This window comes from Acinonyx jubatus, chromosome E4, assembly GCF_027475565.1.
Source record: "Acinonyx jubatus isolate Ajub_Pintada_27869175 chromosome E4, VMU_Ajub_asm_v1.0, whole genome shotgun sequence".
Taxonomy (NCBI): Eukaryota; Metazoa; Chordata; class Mammalia; order Carnivora; family Felidae; genus Acinonyx; species Acinonyx jubatus.
Window position 1 is genome coordinate 8,198,656 of NC_069395.1, and position 19,924 is coordinate 8,218,579.

Consider the following 19,924-nt stretch of genomic DNA (forward strand, 5'->3'; position numbering starts at 1 on the left):
TGCTAGCTGGGAAGGCCGTCGTCCCCTTAGAAGGTAGATGGTGATATCAAGCGTCGATGGTTGGAAAATACAACGTAGTTCTTTGAAGGGGTAGACAGTCTTGACTTGTTGGAACGATGGCATCATAAAGGAGTTTTGGGGAGGGGCACAGCGATAATTGTCTACCATACTTCCAAATTTGTTGACCCCAAAGCAAGAGTTTCCCAATTCTTTATATGGACCATTGTACCCATTTGGCTGTCCCCAGTGATGATGATTCTAAGGTGTGGCCTTGAAGCCAGGACATGTACGTACTTTTCCTTAACAAATTCCTTAAGTTTCTTCCACATTTTAGGACTTCAGGAATGGCCTTTTCATGACCTTGGTTTTGGGGTCTTGTGGCTATGTGATTCCTTAGATGAGTTAGTTTGTAGCGTGTAACTGGGCACTTAAGAAGCCTTGGCCTTTTAGGAAACTGATCTGAATTGTTGCCGTACGTTTCTGTAGGGTTCCCAGTTCTGGGTTTCTGGTTTTGGTTTGTTTGGTTGGTTAACCCGACTAGTAGAATAAGAATATGTTTCTCTTTCTCTCTCTTTTCCTTTCCCCCTTCTTTTCTCCTCCCTACCTTCCTACAGCGTGGTAGAATCCAGAGAAGGATTTCAGACTGGAGTTGGGCGGGGTCAAGGGCACATGGGGAGGGCCTAAGCCATAGCCTTCCATTGTCTGTTGTCATCCTTGGGTATCTCTCCTATCCAACCCTCACAGACGCCTACCATGCACTCTCACAGCTACAAGAGTCACCTGCTGGAGGTGAACTAGTTTAATTTCCAGACTTTTCCAATGAGCAGACTAGTGCCAAGTGGTCTTTAGTTGAATGCCCAGAGCCCTCACTATGTGGTGAAGTCCTCGGAGAACCTGCTCATGTCTGGTTTTGCCATTTGTCTTATCATTTCTGGGCAGCAGGATCCTCCCTCCCCAGCTCCCTTCTGCCCCCTTTATCCTTCTGGACGTTTTGAAGGGCTACCTGGGCAGCCACATTTTTCATAAAGAACCTCATACCTTGACATTTGTGCAGTACTGTAGAGTTCATAGCACATTTTCATTTATGTTATCAGATTTGACCTTTCAAACCACCTGGAGGTAAGAAGGAGCAGTATCATTATCCCCTTTCACGTAAGCAATGGAGGCTCAAAAGGTGGAGTGACTTGCCCTAGGTTATTCAACAGGTATGTGGCTGAGCTTGAATTTGACTCCTGGTCTGGGTCCACACCAGCCCCTCCCTGCCCATAGGCAAAGTAGTGTTCCTCTGCATGGGCCTCCGTTTTCTGTGTCTTTTTCCTCCTGGTTTTTCAGCAAAGAAACGTCAACAGGCTTACCAACTGATTTCTTTTTTTCCCCTTCCACCTGTCCCTCAAGATCTCATGTCCCACACCACTCTCTACCCCAACGTCGCTCTCCTCTGACGCCAGCGTGAACTCCCAGTTTTCTCTGAACTGTGTCATTCTTTCTCAATAGATCCTGAGCTTGACCCCAGTCTCTTTCTACTGCTCGCCCACTCTCGCTTCTATTTATGTTTCTTTTCTCTTTCTTCAGGCCAGTCTGGAACTGCTGGGCAAATGCTTAGCTGTTCTCTTTTCTTTCTTTCTTTCTTTCTTTCTTTCTTTCTTTCTTTCTTTCTTTCTTTCTTTCTTTCTTTCTTTCTTTCTTTCTTTCTTTCTTTTTTACAGTATTCCCATGTGAATATTTTGTCCGTGGCCTCCTCTCCCTTTTAGTCCTTTCTGGGGAAGGGTTGATAGTTCAGACCCATCATTTTTCTTGTGCCGGTCAAGACTTACAAAAGCAGCTTGGGAGGGGGGCTGTCCTTCAGGGTGGGGGAGGGACACGGGCCGAGTTGGGGACAACTGGTGATCCAGTCGGGATGCTGGAGGTTGGAAGGACACTTGTCTCTTGTCTCCCTGCTCTCATAGAAGTGCTTGGGGGCAGCTTGGACGAAATGGGCTGTACCCTTTCTAAAAGCCTGTTGCTGGAGTTTAGGAAGACTGGGGGTACATCCTGGCGGGTGTCCTTTCTTCGTCTTACTTTTCCTATTCGTTTGCTAAGCAAAGAGCAGGCTTTGTGCAACCCCCATCCCCCATTTCCCCCCTTTTCTTAAAAAGCTTCTGTGCTCTTTTGAAACAAGCCAACAAAAGTTGAAGCCAGTGTGTGTATGCAACTCAGACCTCATGAGCGGTTCTTTTGCAAAGCAAATTTTAATTCACAGCGGCCAGTTTGGGGGCAGTGCGAAAGACCCTAATCGCCCTGGCAATCTGAAGTACCTCGCCTGATGCTGAATAATGAGGCATGGTGTTCCTGTCTCCTAGATCTCAATTTAGTCCGTTGGGCCTGATAATTGTGAGTGTATTTATGGGGACATTGGGGTAGAATGTGTGAGTCAGGACTGTCCTTAAAAAAAAAAGCCAAGGTGTAGTGTTTGACTGAAATGACAGAAGTCTTAAGGACCTAAACGGTTTTATTCCTTTTTAACTGAAGTCAACCTGTACTCCCTCTCTCGACACAAAGCCAACAGGGCTTCTAGCAATTTCCTATTGACCGGGACACCACCATGCCTATTTAGAGCAGTGTAGCTTAACTGGTTAAAGCAGTGTTTTAACACTGCCGTGGACCTGTTCCTGCACCACGGACTCCATCCCTAACTCGGTGGGGCCGTCTCCGGTCACACAGTACACTCGGGGGCAATCCCAGGTGGATCCCAGACTGGAGTCATCCCAGTGGATCACTTTTGACGGGGCCATGGGAGTGATTTCCGCACCTGAAGAATGGCTTGCCTTTCTCGCAAATCAGGAATCTCTCTGCCGTGGGAAAATCAGAATGCGGCAGGGATTTCTTTATTCGAGAGCCACCCCCTTTTGGGGTGAGAAGACTCCTATGCTGACAATAAAGCAAAGGAGAGAGGAGGGAGGTCACTGGACCTGTGGTTAAAGGGGATTGGGAGGAAACCTCATTCCCTGGCAGGTAAGCTCATTGCGAGGGTGACGGAGGTTTTGCCACATTTGTGGGGGTCACCGGCGAGGGGAGCATGCGCGACTCTTTCCCCCAGGGGATGGGAATGCGGGACTTGAGATTGTGCTGGGCGGAGGGTGAGTCCTGGGGGACGTGGTGTGGCATCCGTGTGCCCCCATGGAGCACGTGCCCTTCTCCCCATCCCTGCCACCTGCCTCACCCTGAGCTTTCACTGCATTTCCTTGAAGATCGTGAGGGTTCATACACTGCAGTCGGGTACTCTGAAGGTGCTTGTGGGGTTCCTTTTGCAGCGGGCCCATTCTGGGGAGACTCCAGGGAGCCACCCCCCTTGTCTCTTTCCCCGTCCTGGCTGCTGGCGGTGGTGGCCGCTCTGTGGCTCTGAAAGTTAATCCTCCCTTGTTAATCCGTTTAGGTAAAGCTGTTAGTTAAAAGGTAATCTGTTTAGCCTCTCTTTCCCCGGTCCGCCCGGTCCGCCCGGCTGCTAGAGAAGGGGGTTCTCGGACGCCTGCGTTTTGGCCCAGCCACTGTTCATTGTGGTCTCGGGAGAAAAGCTGCCCGACCAGTTCCCAGGCCCTGGTTAGTTAAAGCCCTGTGCTGTTCCCAGCACACACAGGTACAGTGGGGGCTGGAGAGAAACAGCCTAGGAGAAGGAAGGACTGCCAGGAAGGGGCCCACCCTCCAAACCATGACGCCCCCACACCCCCCAGCCGGGTTTCAGTTTCTGCAGCTGGGGGCAAACTTCAGGCTTCTGCCCTATTCTGGAAGTGGGTCTCCATTTTAGCACTCCAGGAAAACGCCCGGCCCCGGTTGTTCTCGTGGGTTTTTATTGTATTGTATTTTTTGATGTTCTTGTTAATTTCATTGCTTGAACAAGGGTCTGGTTGATGGTGAAGAGTGGGTGTCGCCCACTTAGGCACAGCGCTCGCCCGCAGCCACACGCGGCCCCACAGGCAAGAAAGCCTACGCCTTTCCTCCCTCCCGGGCACCCCAGCCCTCTCCACCAGCCCCCGAGGTCCCACCAGCCCCGTGTTTCCTCCACTTGACCTGCTCCCCCCCCCCGCCCCTGCACATCTCCCTCCCCCCCCCCCCAAGTCCCTAAGTTGCTCACTTGCACGAAAGGGCCCTTGCCTTTGAGGGGAGCTCTCCAGGCACCTAATTTGTCCCCGATTCCTTTCTGTCCTCAGAGGTCCCCAAAGGTACTTTGTAGCATGTTTGCTGTTAACCGGCTGTAAATTAGGGGCTGAATGTATGCGGCCTCCATGAGGGCCTCCCCGGGCTGGCGAGTGTTCAGTCCAGAAGGCCGGGGGCAGGCCCGAGTGCCCGGGTGTCAGGTTTCAGCCTCGTGTCCCCCTCCTTTCTTTTCTTCTGCAGCTGCCTTACCTCCCTTCCTTATCTTTCACCTCTTTCCTTCCTCCTTCCCAACCCACTCCGCCCCCACCCTCCAGAGTTTTCTAAAAGTAGCCACTAGGCACAGAGCGGGAATAATGAGACTAGGAAAGCAGCATTTCGTTTTTTTTCTCTACGCAAGGCAGGGCCAAAAGAGTTCGTGCTATTTCCCTCCCCCCCCTGCCCCCCCTTTCCCTGTTTTTCCTTTTCTGTCTTTGTGTTTTCAGCCTTCTTTCTTTCTCTTTAACCATTCCGGTTCGGAATGGTTGCTTGCAAAAGAGAGGAATTTTGAATAACTGCCTAAGTGAAACAGAATGTGGAGAAAGTTCAGCTCTGTCTCAGGCTTTGAAAAATTAAAATGAGAGGTGAATAACGCAATTTTGTCCTGGAGGGGCTGGCCAGATGTAGCTCAGGGCCTCCGCTCACGGCGCTGGGGTGTTTTTACCTGCGTGAGGGGTAGTCGCACTTTACGTGAAACACTCCGTTACGTGAAAATATGGACCCTCAGAAACAGATACCGAAATATTTAGGGGTTTCCAGAAGAAGCCTTTGTGTGATTCAGTGTCTTATTACACGTGTTTTTTAGGCGGCATCGTAGGGACCATGGAAGGTAGTGGGTTCTGTTGAGATAACAAACTTCCGAGTTTGTGCAAAGTGTGGTTAACTTTTCCAGAAATCCGTTGCTTTTCAAATAGAGGGCTTGTGACAGGCTATGTGGAAAACACCGACCTATCCCACCAGCGTGGGGACAGAGCGCTTCCCGGGGATATCTGCCTTATACGCTTTGAGTTTTAAGTTTCATGTGGCCTGTTTTTCAGTTCAGTGACTGGACTGTAGCTAGGAAGGAATAATATGATCATCTTAAACACGTACTGTTGGCCGTAGTGCAAAGCCCTTTGTACATGATCTCATTTAATCCTGTTTTATTTTATTTTATTATTATTATTTTTTTACATTTATTTATTTTTGAGAGACAGAGTGAGACAGCATGAGCAGGGGAGGGGCAGAGAGAGAAAGAGACACAGACTCTGAAGCAGGCTCCAGGCTCTGAGCAAGCAGTCAGCACAGAGCCTGACACGGGGCTCGAACCCACGAGCCGTGAGATCATGACCTGAGCCGAAGTCAGACGCTCAACCGACTGATCTACCCAGGCACCCCCTTATTTAATCCTATTTTAGCAACGAGGAAACCGAGGAGTGCAGAGGTTCTAGAAATTGTACGAGGCTTTGCTGGTGCACAGCCTGCCTTCTTACCTGCCTGCACTTTATAGTCGTTTACACGGTGTGCTCATTACTCTTAGGATTACAGATTTCTGAGGCTCCTTCCATCCTAATATTCATTCATTCACTCATCCATTCATTCATTCACCAGACACCTGTACAGGACGCCTCCTGTGTACCGCGATGCCCTGTCATTCAGGCCCACACTTGGTGCTGACTTTTTGTCACAGGGTCTAATGAGTTAGCCATAACCCATCAGGAGTGGACATGGCCCCTTTATTGTGTCCTGTGAGTCCTTGCTTATGCCATCCGCTTATGACTGTGGCATCCATATGTAATAGTCATAAAGGACTTGGCAGACAAAATGAACTTCTAGAGAGGACTGCATTAAACTTTAATAGAAAGAATTCTTAGTAATAAGCTGAAGACGCGTCTCGGTGTGTGGCTGAGCCGTTCCTTTGAGGCTTGAGTATAAGCTATGTGATAGTCGAGACTTTGACTCATTGCTCCGTCCTGCCACCTAGAACATTCTCTGCCATATGGCAAGGACTCCGTATTTACTTAATGAGTGAAGGAGACGGTTAATGCTTTATTTGTGCGTGGGGACTGATGGCATTTGCAGATTTTGTATAACATACATTGCATAAACATTCATACTGCCTTATTATAACTTAATTTTTTTGATGAGTGAGAGGGATTTCAGAATCTTACAAGCTCATTGATTTACAGAAGATGGTCTAACTGACTCTGCAGTGAGGTTTGGGGGAAGGATGCCAAAGTGACATTAGAACCAAGTTTCAGTAGATCTTGAGGGATGCAGAGGCGTAGCTGAAGAATGAGTGTGTGGTGTATCCAAGGCTGAGTACACAGCATGTGCAGGGGCCTCGAGTCACGTGATCGTGATGGCCAGAGTCCAGGGCCATCCCGGGCTCCAGTTGTGTCAAAGCTAAGAATTCCCAGTTTGGAAGGCTTCAGTAGTAATGCTTGAAGCATATCAAGGTTCTCAGAGGCTGAACAGAGCAGGGAGGAGGATGGGCTGGGTAGCCTGTTGGGTACTCAAGTCCAGGGGTCAGCTGGAAATATGCTTCAGAGAAGGGTCAGGGCTGGAGACATGAACGTGGGGGGCATCGGTATGTAAATAGCAACCGATGCTATGGGGGGAGGAGTGAGAGGGTACAAGAATGTCTGTGTAGAATGCGAGAGGACCAGGGAAGAACACCGAGAATGCCAACATGTGCGGGCTGGGTCGAAGAGGGTTAGACAAGGGTTATCAGAGAGGCAGGAGGTTCTCTTGGAAGGAGTTTCACCTTCAGAGCCCAGGCAAGTGTGAGAACTGCAAGTTCACCCACATCATGGGGTGCCAGGGCCTTGCTCTGGACTCCCCAGCTTCTGTCCTTAACATACATTATGTTCCGTTTGTCAGTTTACTGTCTATTTCCCATGAGTTTGTGAGCTGCATGAACACAGGGTTAAGGTGTGTTTTATCCTTGTGCCTAGGTCAGGAATGGCCAAGAGGTTTCATCTCATGCGCCAAGTCTGAGAATTCTGAGCTGAGTACAAGGTCCTCGGGGAAGAGCGCCTTAGTCCATTAATGGTTTTCTGATGTGGGTTCAGGAGCAGAGGCTGGTGGCAAGTTGCCATGTAGTTCTTCATCTCTGCATTAGGCCCTCATTCATTCATTATTCAGCAAATATTTACCGGGCACCCAACATGGGCCACGTCCTGTGCCAGATCCCCAATAAATGTTTATCGAATCAATATTGAACGGTTAAAGCTTGCAACAGCCTTAAAAGGAGTAGTAAAGGGACCCGACCCGGGATGGGCAGCCTTTGAGAGCCTCGTGGAGGTCAGCCTCTGTGTTCTGTGCCTCTGCTAATGCCATCCACGCGTGCAGACGTGTACCGGTCGTCCCAAAGTCCTTGTAAACAGAACGCCATATGTCCGTGATTACAATACAAATGCTTTTCACTTGTATAAGTACTTAACTTAGTAGAGTACGCTCACATCTCACTCGATCTTTGTATGATCTCCGGCTGGAGACATAGGTCATAGGTGGTTCGCTCTATGGGACAGATGAGGTGGTAGAGATGTTTATTACCTGAGTAAGTAGCAAACCTGAAACTGAGCTGGGGGCAGAACACAGGTCTGACTCCAGCTTCTAGCTCTTGAGAGTATGGCGCTGGGCTCGGCTTCTCTGATCACAGAACATGGCCCTGCTCTTGGAGTAACTGGAAGAGCCTGATGCCTCGCTTCTTTCCAGAGGATTTTCCATGGAACCCACAAGGCACCAGACAGCCCTTGGGTGACGGGAGGAGGAAGAAATGATTGGCTCCCGGAGGCTTCCCGGGCTCCCATTCATGATTCATGATTCTTTCTCTGTAGCTAATTTTTGTTAAGTAGAAGAATTCCAGGAATCCTTCAGGAATTGAGGGAGACTGCTCTCTCCTGAAATATAAAACATCTGCTCTTGGTCTCTTTGGAGCTCCACTGTCTGGGGGAAAACAAGGAAAAAGAGTTGATATGAAACAGACATTTTTTCAAACAATAAATTCCCCTTTACTCATTAATTAAAAAATAAATTTAGGGACAGAGGCGTCTGACTTTTCAGGAGGCCTCTCCTGGCACTTTTTTTTTTTTTCTGAGAAAGTGATAAATTCAGAACAAGAGACCGAGTCTCTAAGAACATAAAATTAGGGGTGTCGGTTGGACGTGGCCTTTCCCTGTAACTCTACCATGCTTCAGCATGCTGGGCAATTTTGAGAAGGACTCAGGCTTTCTTTCTCTCTTTCTTTTTAAAATTTTTTTTATGCTTATTTTTGAGAGAGAGACAGAGACAGAGACAGAGCGCGAGCAGGAGAGGGGACAGAGAGAGACACACACATACATAGAATCTGAAGCAGGCTCCAGGCTCTGAGCTGTCAGCCCAGAGCCCGACGTGGAGCTGGAACACGAACCACAAGATCATGGACCTGAGCCAAAGTCAGATGCTTAACTGACTGAGCCACTCAGGCGCCCCAGGACGAGTACTTTCTTATTGTTAATCAGAGACATGAACACCTCTAGGGACAGAAGTATGGCGGGACCTGTTTTACAGTCTGAAAAACACGGAGGGAAATTGCCAAAAATCCTCGTCTTCATGTTCCTGTACCTTTCGCTTCCTTCTTTGTTAGCCCTTTTCTATCCCTGCAAATTCCCTTCTTGTCTCCTGGCTACCTGAGGCCTCCCTGGCCCCATCCTCCTAGCCCCCCCCCCCCCCCCCCAGGCCCCATCCCCCAGGCACTCTGAGATGCTCAGCGTCTTCTAGGGTTTTGCTCTTTGGGCCATCACTGAGCCACCTGGATTTCATGGAACCACCTAAACCCTTTCTGTTGAATTTGGCAAGAGCTTTAGAAACGGGGAGTGGGGGGGGTTGGGGGGGGGAAGGAAGGCAAGCATGTTTAGGGGTGGAGACCATCCCGATTTTGCTCACACTGTATTCCCAGCACCCAGCCCAGTGACTGTCGCACAGTAGGCACCCCATCTTCATTCGCTGAAAAGTGATCTGTAAGTTCAGCGGGGGGGGGGGGGGGGGGTACGGCAAAACAAGAGGGGAGTTAGTGCCTGGGCCTCTTCAGCAGAGAAGGAGGTCCCGTGACTTGAGGGTGTCGGAGAAGATGCTTCCTGGCAAGTCCCAGAAGGGGACAGAGACACCCAAGGGTTGGCGCAAGTTCACGACGTCCAGCCCTCTGCCCCTGTGCATCTCCTTTTGTTCTGTTGGGTTCAGTACCAAGGCAACGGATGGCTGCCACCTCGGTGGCCTCCCCTGCCCCCTTGTCCCCGCTTGCCATCGGCCTGCAAGCCTTAATGCAGCCCTCTCTGGCGCCAACAAGAGCCTCCCGCAGAAGGGGAGCCTCGAGGGCCTGGAATTGTGAGGGAAATGTAAGCTCTGAGTTGGAGGGTGGTCCTCGGCCCCTCCCCTTCCCTCCTTTGAACCCGGGAGGGGGCTGGTTCCAGGGCTCTGTGGGAAAGCTCTTTTGAAGGGCGATGCACTTGGGCCATGGGGCCCCATTCCACTTTAGTTGAGGGGGTCCCCGTCGAGTTCCAAAGAAAACGTGGTGAGGGTAACATAAAAGCAGAGTTTAGCAACCAGGGACCCAGTGGTCCGCAGGGCCCGCTTTCTTAATTGCTGGTGGATTAGGCCAAGAAGGCACTGGGCTGGGGTGGGGTGGGGTGGGGAGAGCTTTTGTAAGAGGTTAAGTTCCTGGTGGAGTGATGATTGGATTAGCAACAATTTGGTGGAAACAAGGATGTACCAGGAGCAACACAAGTGATCTCTGTGTCCCTCCGCTTCGCCACAGACCTTAGTTGGGCCTGTGGTCCTGGAGGGTCCTGGGGCTGCTGCATCACCCTTGTTGGGGGGGGGGGGGGACGGGCTGGTGGAGGAAGTCACCTGGTTCTCGTGCCCCTGAGCCTCAGGGCCACCTCAGGGCCACACATTTGCATGTTCCCCTGTCCTTCCAAGCTGAGCCCGGAGCTGCGGAAGAAAGAAAAGAGAAAAGCAAATTAGATGTTTGACCAGCAGAATGAATTCTGTCTCCAGTCAGGCTGGCTTACATTTGTCTTGCTTTCTATTTTCTGAACTTTCTCTCACCATAAATCCTTTCTGTTCTCCTTTTATCCATGAAAATGTTGTAATCTTTGTGCCAGCACTTTTGGCTGGTGGGGTCTGTCCCAGCTTCATAACCTCCCACGGTCTTTTTGTCACTTTCTGGTCTGTCCCTCGGAACCCCCCCCCCCCCCCCCCCCCGCTTTGAAATGCCTTTTTCTTTTTCCTTTTTCCCTCTTTTTCAGCTTTCAGGATTTCTTGCTTTACGCTTGGACGTTCACTTGACCCTTCTTGGGGTCTGGTTTTTTTTGTTTTTGTTTTTTTTTCCCCTCTAGCTTTGGGTCATGTTCCCATTTCTATCTTTCAATTAAGATTGTTACTCTCGGGTATACACAATCACCCGGGATCAATTCTCTTTTCGGTTGTCGTTTAGAGAAGGGAGCCAGCCTGCTCAGAAAAAAAAAAAAAAATGTCCCCTGGATGTGCCACCCTGTACCGAACTGCTTGTTGGCTTTGAGGCATGGGAATAAACATTACTTACAGGTCGTCCGTCCACTCTGCCAAAGGAATAGAAATGAGGGTTAACGCACCCCACAGGAAATGGAGGCAACCCCATTTTGGAGAGGGGCGGCCTGACTTGGGAGCTGGAGTGAGGGAGGGCCTACGGTGTGCCCGGCCTCCCACTAACATTTCCCCCTGCTTCCCACTTTACCTCCAGCAAGAGGGGAGCTGACAGCCTGCAACAATGCCTCCTTTCTTCTCTTTCTTCTCCGAGGGCCAGTGTTTTGATAGTGTCCGGTTACACCCCAGCCTCCCCCTGGCCCATTTATAAACCTGACACGGGCAACATGATGTAATGTTATTTTTCAGGATCTCAATGAGGGAATTTTTTGCCCCAGGTCAGAAGAATGCTAGTTGATTTTTGCTGAAACGAACCATGGCGTGGTATAATAGATGGGCTCTTAGTTCAAGAAGGTGGGGGGGCGGTGGGGGGAAAGAAGGGGCTTGCACTGGAGTTGAGTCAGTGAGGAGTGCGGCTTTTTTCTGCTTGGCCCTTCCCCTTCCAGGTGCCGGAGCCAACCTTTCTTGTTGGGGAGTGCTCTTGTGGAAGGAGGCTTGGCGGCTGCCCCTTTAGAGCTGTCTTGCTGGGGTCCGTTGCCATTGTCTTAATTTGCAGCGCATTGCCATTGAGGGCGCAGTGGCGGGGACTGAACTAGGAAGTGACAGTAGAAAGGAAAGAGAAGCCTTTGGAGTGGGGGGGGGGGGGAAGGGGGGTGCTTTCCTGGTGACGGAGTCAGTCTGGAAGGCTGGAGTTCGGCCCTGGTTCCCCTGCTGTGCCTGAGCTGCTCCCTGCACTTGGCTGATCCACTTGGCGGGAGCTGATGGGCCTTTGGGCTCTTGGGGCTCCCTCCCCTCCAGCTGCTGCCTGTGGCCTTTTTTGTGGACAGTACTTGTACCCTAAACATTTCAGAATAGTCGCATTTTTATATTTACATTTGTTTTGCATCAAAAGGCACCGAAGATTCTATAGTGTGAAGTTTACCTGGCCCTCCCTGGGAGCCACGGCCTAGGTGGGGAAGAGATGTGCTGGGCCTCCCGCTGCTGTCCCCACCTCCCCAGTCTCTCTGGCTTCCTAGAGGTGGCTGTTGCCTGTGGCTCAAGAGAGGTGGGAAAGCCTTGTGGTTAAAGAGGACTAGAGCTGAAGTGCAACTGGGCTTTCCAGTGCTGGCCCCGTTATTAATGGGTGGGTTAACCTCGGGCAGGTGCGCGTGTAACCTTGGGTCTGTTAAATATGAGGAATAATAGGTCCCTCACACAGGGTTATTGGGCATGTTAAATGAGTTAGTGTATACAGAGTGCTTCCAAGAGTGCTTGGCATGTAGGGAATACCGTATGAGAATTTCCTTTAAAAAGTCCTTCCAGAAATATTTTTACAGATTGCAAATGTATTTTCTCCTCCTAGGTTCCTCTTTCTTTCTGGGTTAGTCTCAAAGATTTAAGTGGCTCGTGCTCAGGCATCCCGTTCCAATTTTTCTTAACGTTATTTATTTTTGAGAGAGAGAGAGAGAGAGAGAGAGAGAGAGAGCGCGCGCGCGCGTGGGCGAGTGCGCGCTGTGGGGGAGGGGCAGAGAGCAAGGGGGACAGGGGAGCCAGGGGGGCTCTGCACCGACAGCAGACAGCCGGACACCGGGGCTCAGACTCACCAACTGTGGGATCGTGACCTGAGCTGAAGTCAGACACTTGACCAACTGAACCACGCAGGTGCCACTCGTGTTCCGATTTTTGACCCGAACTGCTTTGTTACTGTACCTGTAGGCAAGCCGTCTGAGGCCATCGCCTAGATATTTATACCGAAAGCCATGTTGGACTGTCCAGGGGAGCATTTCATGCCAATGGCACTGAACTTGTCACTGTTCTCGGAACAGGTAACACCCTTGGCTGACTCTTAGCCCTTACAGTGCGTCTTCTTCCTTGAATGCATTCCCTACCTCCATGCCACCTGGCAAATTTTTCTTCTTTCCTGGAGGACCGGCTCAAATCTCCGGATTGCTGTAAAGCTGTTCTTACTGTCCCCAGGCTCCTCCTGAGGGTCTCCCTAGATGGTACATGGGTCTCTGCACTGGTGTTCACGCACTCTGCTGGTGTCATAGTCTGTGTCTGTCTGTCCCTGAGAGCCCCGGGATCTCCCAGGACCCGGACCGCCAGCTAGCACCGTGCCTGTTATATATATAGTTAGTGCTCCCTAACTATTTTTATTTTTATATATTCTTTTATTATTATTTTAGAAAGAGAGAGAGAGAGAGCAAGTGAGCACGTGTGGGGGAGAGGGGCAGTGGGATGGATGGATGGATGGATAGATCGGTAGATTAGGTAGATTAGATAGATAGATAGATGATAGATAGATAGATAGATAGATAGATAGATAGATAGATAGAGTCTTACGCAGGCTCCATGCTCAATGCAGAGCCCAAAGTGGGTTTCGATCCCACGACTCTGGGATCGTGACCTGAGCCAAAATCAAGAGTCAGACGCTCGGCCGACCGAGCCACCCGGGCACCCCCTTCTTAGTTTTAATAAATGAACATATAAGCACTTTTTGGTGACAACGATATAAATGTCCTGGTCTCATCTCCGTCTCTGGTGAGGTTGCCTTGGGGAAGACACAAAGAAACCAGGCTCTGTGTTAGGCTCTGACCAAAGTCTCAGTCTGAGTCCAGATGTCTACAGAGCATGTGCTGGTCTAGTGCTGGAGGTCCCCGGGTGCTGCCACTACACTGACCCTCAGGCTCTCTCTCTCTCTCTTCTCCTGGAGCCTGGGGTGGTGATCCCAGTGGGCACCCAAGCCTGGGAAGACCCGGCATGTATTCCTTGAAAAGTAGAGTCCGGTGAGGAAACTCCATTAACTCCCGAGGCTCTAGCCGTGGGATGTCTGACGGGGGAAACAAAGGCATAGAACAGAAGAAACTGAGGACGTTTCTTTGCCCCCGTTGACACTCAGGAAGCAAGGGACACTTCTGTTATTCCCTGAATTGGGGCCATCAGGGATTGGGCCCTCCTCGTGTGAGCCAGTACACAAAAGCACAACAGACATACTGAGAGAGTGAGTGTATTTTGGAGACCGTTTATTCCAACCCCTCTCATTAGGTAAAGGGGCAGAGTGAAGCAAAGAGGGATCAAGGGTCTTGACCAGAAGACACAGGCCTATTCTATCCTGAAGGCTTGGGATGCACATCTCAGGACAGTGGTTCGTCCCGTTCCTAGCTGTGCTGCCTTCGGAATTTCAGGGTCACGCAATCGGAATTTCAGGGTCACACAGTCAGGTCGGTCCCCTTACGCCTCTTTTTCCTTCGACTGGGCCTTTCTTGTCTCTTCCCTTCTTTCCTTGTCTCTCGCTCCCTCCCCTTCCCCCACTTACGGGTCTCTTTCTTTCTGTTGACCTGTGGCTTCTGGCCCCTCCGGCATTGCAAACCGATTTCTGCCAACTGGCTGGTGAAGAGTCTGCTCTTCTACTGCCCTTGGGATTCATCTTCACCCTCTGAAATGTAGAGGCAGCTCATGGAAACGGCAGGTCTAAATTGGGCCTCCTTACAATGCTCATGGTAATGATGAACAGGTTTGGTAGGCCGTGACCTGTGGGTGGCTTGGGCTGCCTTCCCTGATCACGTCAGCTACGTTATGTAAGCGGCGTTCAACTTTTCCCTTTATTCTTGGGTCATGAGGACTCCTCCAAACTGTAGATTTCCCAGGTAGCCAAAGGAAGTTGATGGACAGGATTTCTGCGTGGAGTCACCAGTGGTTTTCAAATAAGAAAAAGGGTCAGGGCGTCTGGGTGGCTCCGTCAGTTGAACATTTGACTTCATCTCAGGTTGTGATCTCTCAGTTGTGAGTTCGAGCCCCGCGTCAAGCTCTGTGCTGCCGGCTCGGAGCCTGGAGCCTGCTTCGGATTCTGTGTCTCCCCCTCTCTCTGCCCCTCCCGTGCTCATGCTCATGCTCTCTCAATAATAAATAAGGGTTAAAAAAATAATAAGAAGAAAATAAGAAAAAGAGTTGAGTTGGACCTCCTTTCCTTTCCTTTTATTAACAATCTATGGGTTAGTGTGGTCTTGTTGACCATCTTATTTCCACTTCTACTTGTGGTTGAAATAACCTTTCAAATAACCACAAGGAATATTTTAAAAAGCGAATTCGTTCTTGGGGTGCCTGGGTGGCTCAGTCGGTTAAGCGTCTGACTCTCGGATTCTGCTCGGGTCACGATCTCTCACGTTTCGTGGGCTCAAGCCCCGTGTCAGACTGCGCTATGAGTCCCGGATTTCTCTCTACCTCTGTCTTTGTCTCTCTCTCAAAATAAATAGATAAACTTTAAAAAAAGAAAGAAAAAGAAAAAAAAAACCGAAATTCATTCTTTTTTTTCTCCGTATCTAATTTTCTCTGCCCTAATAGAAAAGTAATGGATCAATAACAGGACTTTTCTGGAGTAATTTTTCCTTCTGTTAGGCAAATGACTGTTAAGGTGGAATATTCCTGGTTTTATATGGCGTTGATCCCCCACAGATGACACGCGTTCAGACGCCAGCCTTCTAAATGGTAGGTAGCAAATTGACCTTTTTTGTGATCAATTTGTTTTTATCCAGCTTTATTAACAGCCACACTGCGGCACCATTGATTGGGTCGACGAGGCAGTGACGTGAAGTGGTCACTAAACACAGCCAGAGTAGCCAGACTGACTTTTGTGTGGTTTTGTTTTCCGGACAAGGACTCTGTTAGTTAGAACAGCATTGAAGTGTGCCCACCACAACGAAGTCAAACCCGCGAGACAGTTACAAATGACCTGTCACGAGGGAGGAGGAGTGGAGTGGAGGAAGGTGCGGGAGGGAGAGCCCACAGGCCTTCCTGTGAACGACTAGAACACCCTGTTGACTTTGGGATCTGGCTTCCCCCGGGGCCGGATATGCCCAGAAGGGTCTTGGAGGTTAAGAGCCAGGAGCCTGGGGAGGCGAGGGGTCCTTGTGTTTGGTCACTGAGGTGCCTTCCAGGTGGTCACCATGGAAACCCTTCTCACCGGGGTGTCCCGAGCTGACAGACCCCAGGACCATGTGCAATATGGTCACATGCACCTTGGGAGCAGGGATCCCAAGGCTGGCGTAGTCTCTTTCTGTACTGGCCTGTGGAGCTGTTGCTGTGTGACTCCTGGTCAACTTTTCGGTGGCTGATCTCCAAACCTGGGGCTGATTCAGCATATGAACAGGTCTAGGCCAGTTCTCGACGCCTGAGTCTGTGCCTGATCCAAGCGGCAAGCTGTTCCTACCCTGTGCCCTGTAGTCCCTTCTCCCAGGTGCTTCCCACTCCCTGTGCCCCCAGGTCTCTCTCTCCCCCGCTTCCCCTTTTCTTCCTGTGCCGCATGGTAGGAAACTGTTACCCTGTTGGTGGGCAGCATGAGGTTAGGCCGAGTACGAACACCTTGCAGTCACGTAGCATTATATTGGGCGTATCTCCCTTGAGAAATATATTCCTGGGAGTATACCAGTATAATGAGTTTCAGCTAGCTGAATCATATTGTTTTAGCTACCGAAATTATTAATTTACAAATTTGTTCTCGAGGGCAAAACCCTGACCGAGGCCATCTCCACCACATGCAGAGATTTTCAGTAAAAGTTGAAGAGGCGTATTTTCTGAGAAATTACAAGGTAAAAATACCGTATGGAACAGGAAAAAGAAATCCCCAAACTGCATTTTCTACATGCCAACTTGAGAGGGAGCTGCATTTTCTGAGATGATTCGGTCTTTTTAAAGGTAGTAATAATAACCAATATTTATCGATACTTATCACGTGTTAGGCATAAGTGCTAAATCCATTGACGTAAATCATTTCCCGTAATCCTCATAATAATCCTTTAAGGAATGGAATAGATTTATCCTAATTTACAGATTTTGAGACTGAGGTTCAAATAAGTGAAGTAATTTGCTCAAGGTCATACAGCTGTTAAATAGTAGAACAGGGATTTGAATCCACTGGAGTCCAGCTCCAGGGGTCATATCATGTTACCTCTTGACTATTTCTTTCCTGTTAGGGGTGAAATAGCATACCTTCATCTCAAGTATTATTTAAAAAAAGTCCTGAAGTTTGTACACTGAAGCCCATAGGCCCTGTGTTGGTGCCTTTCCATTTTTATTTCCCACAGAGATTATAACTAAGGCTAATGTCGGGGGCTAGTCAGCTCAGTTGGTTAGAGCTAATGGGGCCAAGGTGACAAGGTTCAACCCTCATATGAGTCTCTTAGCTGGGCTGAGTTTCATGGCCACAGAATTAACCTTTCACCTTGGCCAGCCGTCTCACAAATGCACGTTGTTGAGCAGAGAGACTATGGAGGGGATTTTGGATGAAACTCTGCAAAGCACTTGACCACCCACCCAAGACTGGATGGTGGTTCAGCAGTGCTGCCTCTCCAACTGGAGACGAGACATTACTGCCATTTTTAATAGCTTGCAGTAGCATTTGGTAATGCCTTCTCTGGATAGTTGTTTCCGTGTTTGTGTGTGAGGCGCGGTTGCCCGCGCAAGGTCAGTTTGGGCAATAGGGAGTTAAAGGGCTTTCTTTTACTGACGGGCATCTAGGAGCTCTAATATGTTAATGTGTGTCATAAATCTCCCCAAAGGGTTTGTGGAGGGTAGGAGTTGCGTATTCAGAATTTATTTGACCCGAGGACCTTCTCCCCGGACTAGGATTCTTAGAAACACACTTTAGAAAATGCGGTCTTAAAGTGCATTTTGCTCTCTTCTATTTATTTTAAGTCCCTGTAGCAATGCTGTCTTTCCACAACAAGGGACCGCCAGTTGCAGCTAAAATTTAGGACCATTTTCCACATTCCCTAGACTCTTGAACGTGTGGATTTCCTTTCTGTAGCTTCTACCTTTCCCTTCAGAAGACTTTCACATCCTTGGTCTCAGTTTTCTTCTTTTTGTCCTAATTTTGGGACTAGGATTCTGCGGCTGGCCGCGACACCCACCCCAAGTCAGTGACACAGCAGGAACTGGAACCCAGATCTCTGGGCTCTGGCCCATTTCTCTTTCCAACAGCCTATGCTGCCTCCCAGTGGACAGAGCATTTGCAGGGAGTAGAGATCTTCGCGCTTGATTCTTTTCTAGTAAGGGTTTGCTTGGTGACTGTGAGCGTTGCTTTGGCCTGCCATTGCTCTCCATTTGTAAAGTGACATTGTCCTAACTCCCGGGTAAGATGGCATGACCTCTTTCACACCCTCTCCCCCCCTCCCCCAAATTAGCTGCACTATTAATGAACACTTGAAAGCATCATTTAAAAGTTCCAAGAGCAGGTTCCATATTGACTTCCTAGTGGGAGAGAAATCACATTGGGTGGACTTGAGCCGGTCCACACCAGCCCCGGACTTTCTCCGGGGGATGCTGAAGGACACTTGAATCGTGTCCATGGCGATCTCCCGCCTCATCGCTCACTTTCTCCTTTATTTCTGGTTAGTTTTGTACAACTTCTCAGGCACCTTTGGTGCTCCAACCATTTGGAAAAGAAATGAGGGTGGAAGTGAAATTTTATTTTGACTTAAAAACATTAAACCCAAGTGAATAATCTTTATGCCCTATTTAGATGCTACTCCTGAAGAAGAGTAGAACTGCCAAAACCAGTAGGTTTTGCTTTTTGTTTTTTTCTTTTCTTTTCTTTTTCTTTTGCTTGCTTGCTTTTTTTTTTTTTTTTTTTTTTTTTTGCCAAGCCCCACTTCAATAATCCTATCACTTGCCTGAAAAATTCATTATGCTGAAATAAACACATTAGGAACTCCATGGGCTTTTACATCTCTAATATTTACGAAGTACTGAGGCTCTGAGCCAGCCAATAAGGAAGCAGGTAATTCCCGGCAACCAGTTAAACAGACGTTGGTTGATTTCGATTGCAAAATATAGGTGCCCTGATTAGCCCCATATATGGACATGCATTGTTCTTCAGTCATTCAAAAGCTACCTAATTATGAATATTGAAGTATAATGTTCTGGCTTTTAACATAAGGCACTTACCTTTTAATTGGCCATCAGCTTTGTCTTTAGCTCGGATGTATCTCCACGGGGATTCAGATGAAATGGAGAGATCATCAGCCAGTGAGCAGAGAAAAGGGTAAAACGATCATGGATAATGAAGTGGCAGCAAGGAAAGTTAGGGTTAGGCCAAAGGGAGAGAAACAAAAGAAGGAAACTCACGGGAAACCAGCCCCCTTCACCAGCACCCTGCCAGGTACCCTTCTAATTCCCCTCTTCCGCTTTCAGGCGGGACATCTGTACACCTTGGAGCTGACATCTACCAGCTTGATCACATACTTGTCTCCTCCCTGCCCCTAAACCCCGAGCCAAGCGGAGGGCGGGGTGTTGGATACTCACTGCACAGACTTGGCAGGGAAAAAAAGGAGACAAGTGAAGGCTAATTGGAAGCCGCCCCAAACTGCACTCTGTTGGAGCTGTTTCCAGGATCTTTCAGGCAGAGGCTTACTGGATAATTCAGTTAAGGGGCTGTGGGTGGGGAGTTGGTGGGGAGGGCTCAAGGGGAGGAAAATGACCTGAAGGACCAGCTGGCGTGGACGGGGCGACGGATGCCTTCCCAAACTCTTGCAATATCAACTCCTACGTGATCGTGATCCTTGGTGCACAGCCTTAAGTTGCCCGTTTACAGCAGGAGCGGGGTGTCTCTTCCGGGTCGGGTGTCCCCTTGCAGTGTGACGAAAGCTATAGCCCTCTCCCCAGAAAATGAACTTTGATGCACCCGTGTTTTTTTCCCGTGGAATTTCAGGGAGCTAAGCAATCCCTGAAAGACAATCTGTGGATCTTTAAATTTTGTCAGGTTACAAGATCCTGCTTTAGGGGCGCCTGGGTGGCTGAGTCGGTTAAGTGTCCGACTCTTGATTTCCGCTCAGATCGTGATCTCCCGGTTTGTGAGTTTGAGACCCATGTCCGGCTCCGTGCGGACAGCGTGGGACCCGCTTGGGATTCTCTCTGTCTCCCTCTCTCTGCCCCTCCCCTGCTTGCTCTCTCCCTCTCTTCCTCTCACAAAATAAATGAAAAAAACTTGAAAAAAAAAAAAAAAGTCCTGCTTTAGATGTGGCGGTATATCCAGGATGCTTTCAAGAGTCTGGAGAAATCCTGGTACAGGCACCCAAGACATCTTAGGGAAAGCTCTGGTGAACTGTGGCTTTTTGGGGTATTTTGTCCACCATTCTGT

General features: G+C 49.3%; 1 protein-coding gene and 1 long non-coding RNA gene across 8 annotated transcripts in view; one reads left to right on the forward strand and one right to left on the reverse strand.

Moving 5' to 3' along the window:
• PBX1 (PBX homeobox 1) overlaps window positions 1–19,924 on the forward strand; it is a 327,302-nt gene that overhangs the window by 34,126 nt on the left and 273,252 nt on the right. The window lies entirely within an intron of this gene.
• LOC113603951 (uncharacterized) lies at window positions 5,297–10,363 on the reverse strand. The gene is made up of 2 exons (XR_003425766.2): window positions 10,036–10,363; window positions 5,297–8,097 (listed from the first exon to the last, which is right to left on the reverse strand). It is a non-coding gene; the product is annotated as an uncharacterized LOC113603951 (long non-coding RNA).